The sequence below is a fragment of the Lactuca virosa genome, chromosome 3 (genome assembly GCF_052849685.1).
Source record: "Lactuca virosa cultivar CGN04683 chromosome 3, Lactuca_virosa_CGN04683_v6, whole genome shotgun sequence".
NCBI classification, from domain to species: Eukaryota; Viridiplantae; Streptophyta; class Magnoliopsida; order Asterales; family Asteraceae; genus Lactuca; species Lactuca virosa.
In genome coordinates this window covers 90,334,923-90,342,751 of record NC_136428.1, presented here as the reverse complement: position 1 = coordinate 90,342,751, position 7,829 = coordinate 90,334,923, and the positions used below count along the sequence as shown (strand labels likewise).

Below are 7,829 nucleotides of genomic sequence, written 5' to 3'. Positions count from 1 at the left end.
TATTTATTAAATAAACAGAATGTTACATAGATGGTTGCATGGCTAAACACATATTATATATAATGTTGAAAAATGAGACATGTTATAAGTCTGGTTGGAACTTTTGGAGATGACTAGGATGTCAAGTCCCTGCATGTAGAAAATTTGAGCTTGTATTTATATGTGTGGTGGATATGACTTGTCAAAAATTTGAAAGGAAATAGAATGGAGGAAGTATTTCAATTTATATTGACTGACTTCTGACTTGTACAATTATTATTCCAAGCGGGTTTAGCAAGTTAGATTAGTATTTATGTTGACTAGAAACCAATTAAGAATTTCACCTCAGGGCGAATGTGAGTTGTATAAAATCCAATACTGGTGATATGTTTCTGCATATGATACAGTACCTGCCATCTCTGTTTTTCTCTATATCTATATATATATCTCACTTTCCAAATTTTTTACAAGTCATGTGCTTCTTCAAAGAAAAAAGTATAGTGAGGTTTGTGGTCCTCCTGTATTTCACTTTATCCATCACCATCTCATCTGGAGCCAACACCATATCTGCAAACCAGTCTCTGTCTGGAGACCATACAATCATATCTGAAGGCGAACAGTTTGAACTTGGTTTTTTCAAAGCAGGTAACTCTTCCAAGTATTACATAGGCATCTGGTATAAAAAGGTCTCTTCCAATCCCCCCACCATAGTTTGGGTGGCGAACAGAGAAACACCCATCTCTGATAGATTTCGTTCAGAACTAAATATCATTGATGGTAATTTGGTGCTCTTGAATGAGTCCAAGTTCCAGATTTGGTCCACAAACGTCTCCACCACTTTGAAGTCTGCAATAGCTGTTCTTCTTGATGATGGTAACTTAGTTTTGAGAGACAGTACTTCAAATTCAATTGAACCTTTTTGGCAAAGTTTCGACCACCTAACTCATACTTGGTTGCCTGGTTCTAAACTTGGTTATGATAATAGAACAAAACAGAGTCAGATTATTAGATCATGGAGAAGCAACGAAGATCCTGCTGTAGGACTCTTCTCTTTGGAGTTTTATCCGCCAGGTAATGAGTATGTAATCAAGTGGAATGGTTCTCAACAATATTGGAGGAGTGGAGCTTGGAATGGGAAAATATTTGACTTAATACCTGAAATGAGGTTGGATTATATTTACAATTTCAGCTACCATACGAATGAGAATGAGAGTTACTTCACTTATTCTGTGCATAATCCTTCCATTATAACTAGATCTATAATGGATGTTTCTGGTCAAATTCAGCAACTAACATGGTTGGAAGCTACCAAACAGTGGAATTTATTTTGGTCTCAACCTAGAAGGCAGTGTGCGGTCTACGCTTTGTGTGGGGCTTTTGGGAGTTGCAGCCAATCTGGATTACCTTTCTGTAATTGCTTGACTGGCTTCAAGCCAAGATCAGAGAGTGATTGGAATCAGAGTGATTTCTCTGGAGGGTGTGTGAGAAAAACTGATTTACAGTGTGGGGGGAAGGGGAACATGGAAAAGCAAGATTTTCTCATGATTAAAAGCCAAGAGCTACCCACCTAATAATACCGTGCAAGTTGGGAGTGCTGGAGAATGTCGTACCACCTGTTTGAATGATTGCTCCTGTAATGCTTACTCTTTTGGCGATAATCAGTGTTTGGTTTGGGATGGAGATCTCTTGAACCTCTCGGAAGACAATGATAGTGGGAAAACAATTTTTGTCAAAGTCGCTTTGAAAGATCTTACACATCATAAAAAGAGTAATTGGATCACCATGGGTGCTGTTGTTGGGCTTGTAGGAGGTGTGGTTTCTGTCTTGGGTGTAATTTTGGTCTTGATCTATAGAAAAAAGAGGATATCAGTGGGTAAGACGAGAATGGAGGGATCATTGATGTCATTTGTCTACAAAGATTTACAGAGTGCAACAAAAAATTTCTCTGACAAATTAGGAGGAGGTGGTTTTGGTTCCGTGTTCAAGGGGGTACTGCATGATTCGTCAATTGTGGCAGTGAAAAAGCTGGAAAGCATCAATCAAGGAGAGAAGCAGTTCAGGAGTGAAGTCAGCACAATCGGTACTATCCAACACGTTAATCTTGTACGCCTTCGTGGGTTTTGTGCACACGGTAACAATAAGCTTTTGGTGTATGATTACATGGCCAACGGCTCTCTGGACACCCATCTTTTCCATGGAAAACAAGTTCTAAACTGGAAAACCAGGTATCAGATTGCACTTGGAACTGCAAGAGGCTTGGTTTATCTTCATGACAAGTGCAGAGACTGTATCATTCACTGTGACATAAAGCCAGAAAACATTCTTTTAGATGCCAAATTCCGTCCAAAAATTGCAGATTTTGGTCTGGGAAAGCTTATTGGTCGAGACTTTAGTAGGGTTTTGACAAGTACAAGGGGGACAATAGGATATCTAGCACCAGAATGGTTATTAGGGGTGGCTGTCACAGCCAAAGCAGATGTTTATAGCTATGGAATGATGCTTTTTGAATTGGTTTATGGTAAGAGAAATGCAGAACCATCTGAAGATTCAAGGAGTAAATACTTCCCTGGTTTGGTTGCAAATGTTCTTATAGATGGAACTGATATCCTTAGCTTGGTAGACAGTAGGTTAAGCAGGGAAGCTTGTGTTGAACAAGTGACAAAAATTTGCAAAGTTGCGTGTTGGTGCATCCTAGATGAGGAAGAGAGAAGGCCTACCATGAGTATGGTGGAACGGATTCTTGAAGGTGTTTTGGATGTGGAGATGCCTCCGATGCCCAAGATCTGTGACTACAATTGTTGAATGATAACACATACATTGTAGTCAGTCACATTGGACGTGGTGATTTCCAGTCCAAGACTTATATTCTTCAAGGCAATTAATTCCCTTTATTTTCTATGTTATATTAAATATTACACATAATATCATTGTAAAATAAATGAGTCGTTGACTTTTTTTTTTATGCAAATTGATTATCGTTATTGTGAAAATACGACAATAGATTAGGTGATCTCTTAGACTACTCTGTACGGGTTTTGCCTACGTGGAGGCTCCTTAACGCCGTTACCATGGCAAGAACACCGCCCCCACCTCTAGTTATGAGATGTGGCTTATGAAATGTGGTAACGAGCACGAGAGGCAACACTCAATCAGATTATTTCCTTCTCTTTTTTCTCTCTTTCTCTCTCCTCTTAACACCATATTATAACATGAGAACACCACCTCCACTTCATATTATAACATGTTAAAATGTGAGGTGACAATATTTGACATCATAACCCCGTTACCCATAGCCAACAGTCTTAACCTTTCAAATAATAAGCCGGTTGGTTGGTACTGAAAATTGAATTGCCTTTGCTAAAAAGGAACGGCAGCCACAATAACGACCTATAGTAAATTACAGAAATGGTCCCTGTGGTTGGGACAAGGTCACAGTTTTAGTCAAAGTTTCATAAATTTCACGTTAGTTATCTGTCGTTGTTTCTATTTCCATCAACTTTGGTAATTTTTAGTTTTTGACGAACCCCTTTTGATTTTTACGTTAAGTTTAATTTAAAAAGATTTTTTTAGTCGGTCACGAAATTAGCTTGATATTTGCATGTTTTCATTAGCGAATCATGGTATAAGATAATGGGTATTGATAGAATAGTTAAATCCAATTAGTAGTTGCATATAAAAATGAACCATATATTATTACGAAATTAATAATTAAAGTATTACTAAGGGTGTTTGAGAGAACCTTTAAATCTTCTTATTGACTTTTTGGAAAAACCAGGAATTCATGACTTTTTGGAAAAAATCATTTTTAAGCCTAATTTTGTCTAAAAGTTTAGTGTTTACCAAACACCTTTTAAAATTATTGGCTTTTTGAAAAGCAAATAAATTAATAAGTCATTATAAAAACATTCCCAAACACCCACTACGTAAAAGCTTTAGTTATAGCTTATATTGTATGTGGTTTGTGTTCTCAGGAAATTTAATTAGTAAAGGACAAGATAGAAATAAAGTTCGAATAGTAAAAGATAAATGCACTTGTATTGCATGTTAAATTTAGTTAATGCTTTTATTTTGCATGATGTTTGAAGTTTACGATTACCTATAAGAACATTTTAGTGTTATTGATACAAAAATCTACCTATGTTGTATTGCTATTTCTAAAAGAAAATAATAATCATTTAGGTGTACGTTTGGAAGTTAGGGTGTTACACTTAATAATTTTGAAATGATTTAATATGATGTATAGTGAGATGTTGAAATGGTGAATTATATTATTAAAGATCATATGATAATTTTAGTAAGTACAACAAGAAGAAGACCCTTTTATGTTAAATGGTTTTAATATGTTACTTACCAAGCTCCTACTCTAGTCATCTGTATCTACTCTCTCACTCAACAGCCATACCTGCTACATTTTCATCTTTCTTGATTCCAAGTCGCCACCTCTTTGACTCTTTGGCTTTTTTCCTTTGAATTTGGAGTTTGGAGTATTCAAATTTTCCTTACCAAGTTACCAGTCAGATGTGTTGTGTTTTCTCTAGGGATGATAATAGGCGGGTACCCGCATCATTTGGCGAGACCCGGAACCGGAACCGGAACCGGAAATGGCCGTTCCTAGAAAGTTAAAACTGGAATCAATCTAAGCAGTTCTTAACAGTCCTGGAACCGTCGTTTCCGGTTCCAAGAGCAGGTAACCCGGTTACATCATTTTTATTAACTTTTGTCAATAAAATCGCAATTTACTTCGGTCCAAATCGAATAAACTTGGATCAAAGACGGACAAAATCGACCAATATATTCTAAACCAGTCTAAATAACACACACATAATCATACGAAATACTAATATATATATATATATATATATATATATATATATATATATATATATATATATATATATATATATATATAAACCGGTTCCGAAGGGTATTGTAACATCCCATTTAAAATATAATAATTAAATAATAAACCTGGAACCCCGAGAAATAATTTTTTTATTATTGTTTTATATTATTATTGTCACAAATTAATTAACAATTAGTGGGTTGTTGGTTTCGGGAAGCCAAATGACAAGAATTGAATCTCCAGGGGTTAAAATGTAATTTCAGGATTTATTTTGAAAAGAAATTATGGAAGCAGGGGTCAAAGAGTAAATATTGGACTCATTTTGTAAGATTTTAGAAGGCAGGGTGGAAATGGTAATTTCTGGATCGAAATTGAAAGAAGAAGGGTAAGGAGGGACTAATGTTGTCATTATGGGATAAAACTTAAGGAGTCGGGTATATAGCCTCACTACCGTCAAACCCTAACCCTAAACCATTCATGTTCCAGCCTTTACCTCTCCCCCTTATGCCTCCCATCGCCGGCCGCCACCTTCTCCTCTACAACTTCCGGCGCCGCACCACCTTGTGACTCCCCAACCGCCACCTCCCTTCATCTCGTTTTTCCGATAAGCGAATGGCCAAGAATGACCGCAGGACTGCTGCCACCCTTATAGCCCCTCTCCAGCCGCCGTCGTTGGCCACTGTCGGGAAGGAAGAAACTCTTGGGTGTTGGTCGATGTTACTGCTCCCGTTGACGGATCTCCTCTCCTCTCTTCTCCTCTCCGTTCTGTTTGCTGATACGTCGCCACCACCGCTCAAGCGGCTGCCCTCCGCCGCTTGTTCCTTCGCGGTTGGATTGACGTGGCCGTCGCCGCCACGTTGCTGTTCCACGGTGGCCGGTATTCTCCGTCGCTGTTAGTGCGAGTGTGTGTGTGCTTTGAGGGTCTCGGATTCCTGCTGCTGGAAAATCAAGGAAAAACCACCATGGTTGCCGGCTATGGTGGCTGCCGCCATGTACAGCCGCCTGCCGCCACAAGGTGGCTATGTGTGTGTGTAATTTTATTGTTGTGTGTGTATGTGTTTAGCTTAGTGTATGTGTGTGTACGGTTATTGGTTATCGTGTTGTAATATTGTATTGATCGAAATAATAAAAAGGAAATCCGTCACCACCACTGTTAGGTGGTGGCCGCCGTCGTGAGCCGCCGTTGACCACCACTACCCGAGGTGGTAGTGGGTGGAGCCCCATTAGCAAAACCCTAATTGACCTAATAAAACCCTAATGGCCCAATAAGGCCCAAAGCGACCTAGAAGCCCAACCAATTGACTAATGGGCTAGTATTGGGTAGGAAACCCTAATTAGGGTTTGGAAAACCCTAATGGCGTAAAACCCTAATTTTTGAGAATTAACCTAAGTCAATATTAGACTTATTTGATTAAGTCCTTAATGGGTTAAGTAAGAAACACTTAACCCTAATCATCATTTCATGTGAAAACCCTAATTTTGGGATTATGGGCTTGGACTTATCGGGACCTACATTTGGGCCATTGGAATGGAATTGTGTATTAAGCCCAATCACACCATATGACTTATTTAGTAAAGTGAGAGACTTAATGGATTAAGTCCTTAATGGCTTAAGTGAGAAACACTTAACCTTAATTGTCATTTTATGTGAAACCCTAATTTCACGTGGACTTTGTGTTGGGCCTTTCTATCAGGCTTTGGCGATTCGACTATTAATGGGCTTTCCAAGAATAAGCAAATGGACTAAATAATTATATGGGTTTTAGGACAAGGTCCATGTGAGAGTCTTGGGCCCAATTTGGAAAATTAGGCCATAGATGGGCCATAACTGGGCCTTTATGATTATGTGATATTGGGCCATGGGAATAAAAATAGTTTGGACTAGATTAATCGAACGGGCCTTAAGGAAAGACCATGTAGAGGTCTGGGCCCAATTTGGAAAATTGGGCCATATGTTGGGCTTTAGCCCATTGGTTGACTATTGGGCCTTTGGAGTGTGAGTTGGACCTTGGGCTTCGAACCCAATTATTAATTGGGTGTTGGTTGATGTTGACAGCTTGGGAATCTGTCAACCAGCAGCTGAAGTTTTATTTGCGGGACTTCGACAGTGCGCCAGGTGAGTTATCCTCATTATACTCAAGGGTCTAAGGCACCAAGGCCAGCCCTTTGAGTTGTTATTGGTTATGTTATGCTAGTATGATCTGTTAGATCGGTATCCTAGAGGGTAGGATGATAATATGTGATATGTGGTATGACCTGTTAGTTAGATATCCTAGAGGGTAGGATAATATTATATGTTATGTGGTATGATTCGGTAGATCAGTTTGTTGTCTATAGACTGTTATGTGATTATCTGTTATATGTGCACATGTTTGTTGCGCGGTTGAGGCTTATCTGCTTTGTGCGAAAGCCAATAGACCTGGGCATTCCAACCTGTTGGTTGTGGGCCGTGAGTATTCCATCCCGAGGATGATTGGACTCATAGTATGTGGGCATTCCAACCTGTTGGTTGTGGGCCTGGGGTATTCCAACCTGATGGTTGATTGGACCCATAGTGTGTTGGCATTCCAACCTGTTGGTTGAGGGGCTGGGGTATTCCAACCCGATGGTTGATTGGACCCATAGTATGCTGTTTATGATTATGTGTGTATTGTTGTGGGTATGGGTATTTTGGGGGAAATCACTAAGCTTTCGGGCTTACAGTTTCAGTTTATTGTTTTAGGTGCATCAGGGGATCGTGGCAAGGTAAAGGCGTGATCGTACAGCTCCTCACTTTTTATGACTTTGTTTCCGGGATACTCTAATATGATACATTTTGAAAACAAGTTTTGTAATGGTTAATAGATCTGAAATGTTTTTAAAAGTTTAAATTTGGCATGATTTTTATGGGTGTTACAAGTTGGTATCAGAGCCTTGGTTTGAGTGAATTAGAGGAACACTCGTGTAACTCTTGTCTTAAATCAAGGAAAAGATTCTCAAATGGTTTTCAAAATAAGTAAATGAGGAT

General features: G+C 38.9%; 1 pseudogene; it reads left to right on the top strand.

Annotated features, from left to right (window-relative positions):
* Positions 1-294: 294 nt before the first annotated feature.
* LOC145166161 (G-type lectin S-receptor-like serine/threonine-protein kinase At2g19130 pseudogene) lies at positions 295-2,941 on the top strand (annotated as a pseudogene).
* The last annotated feature ends 4,888 nt before the right edge of the window (positions 2,942-7,829 follow it).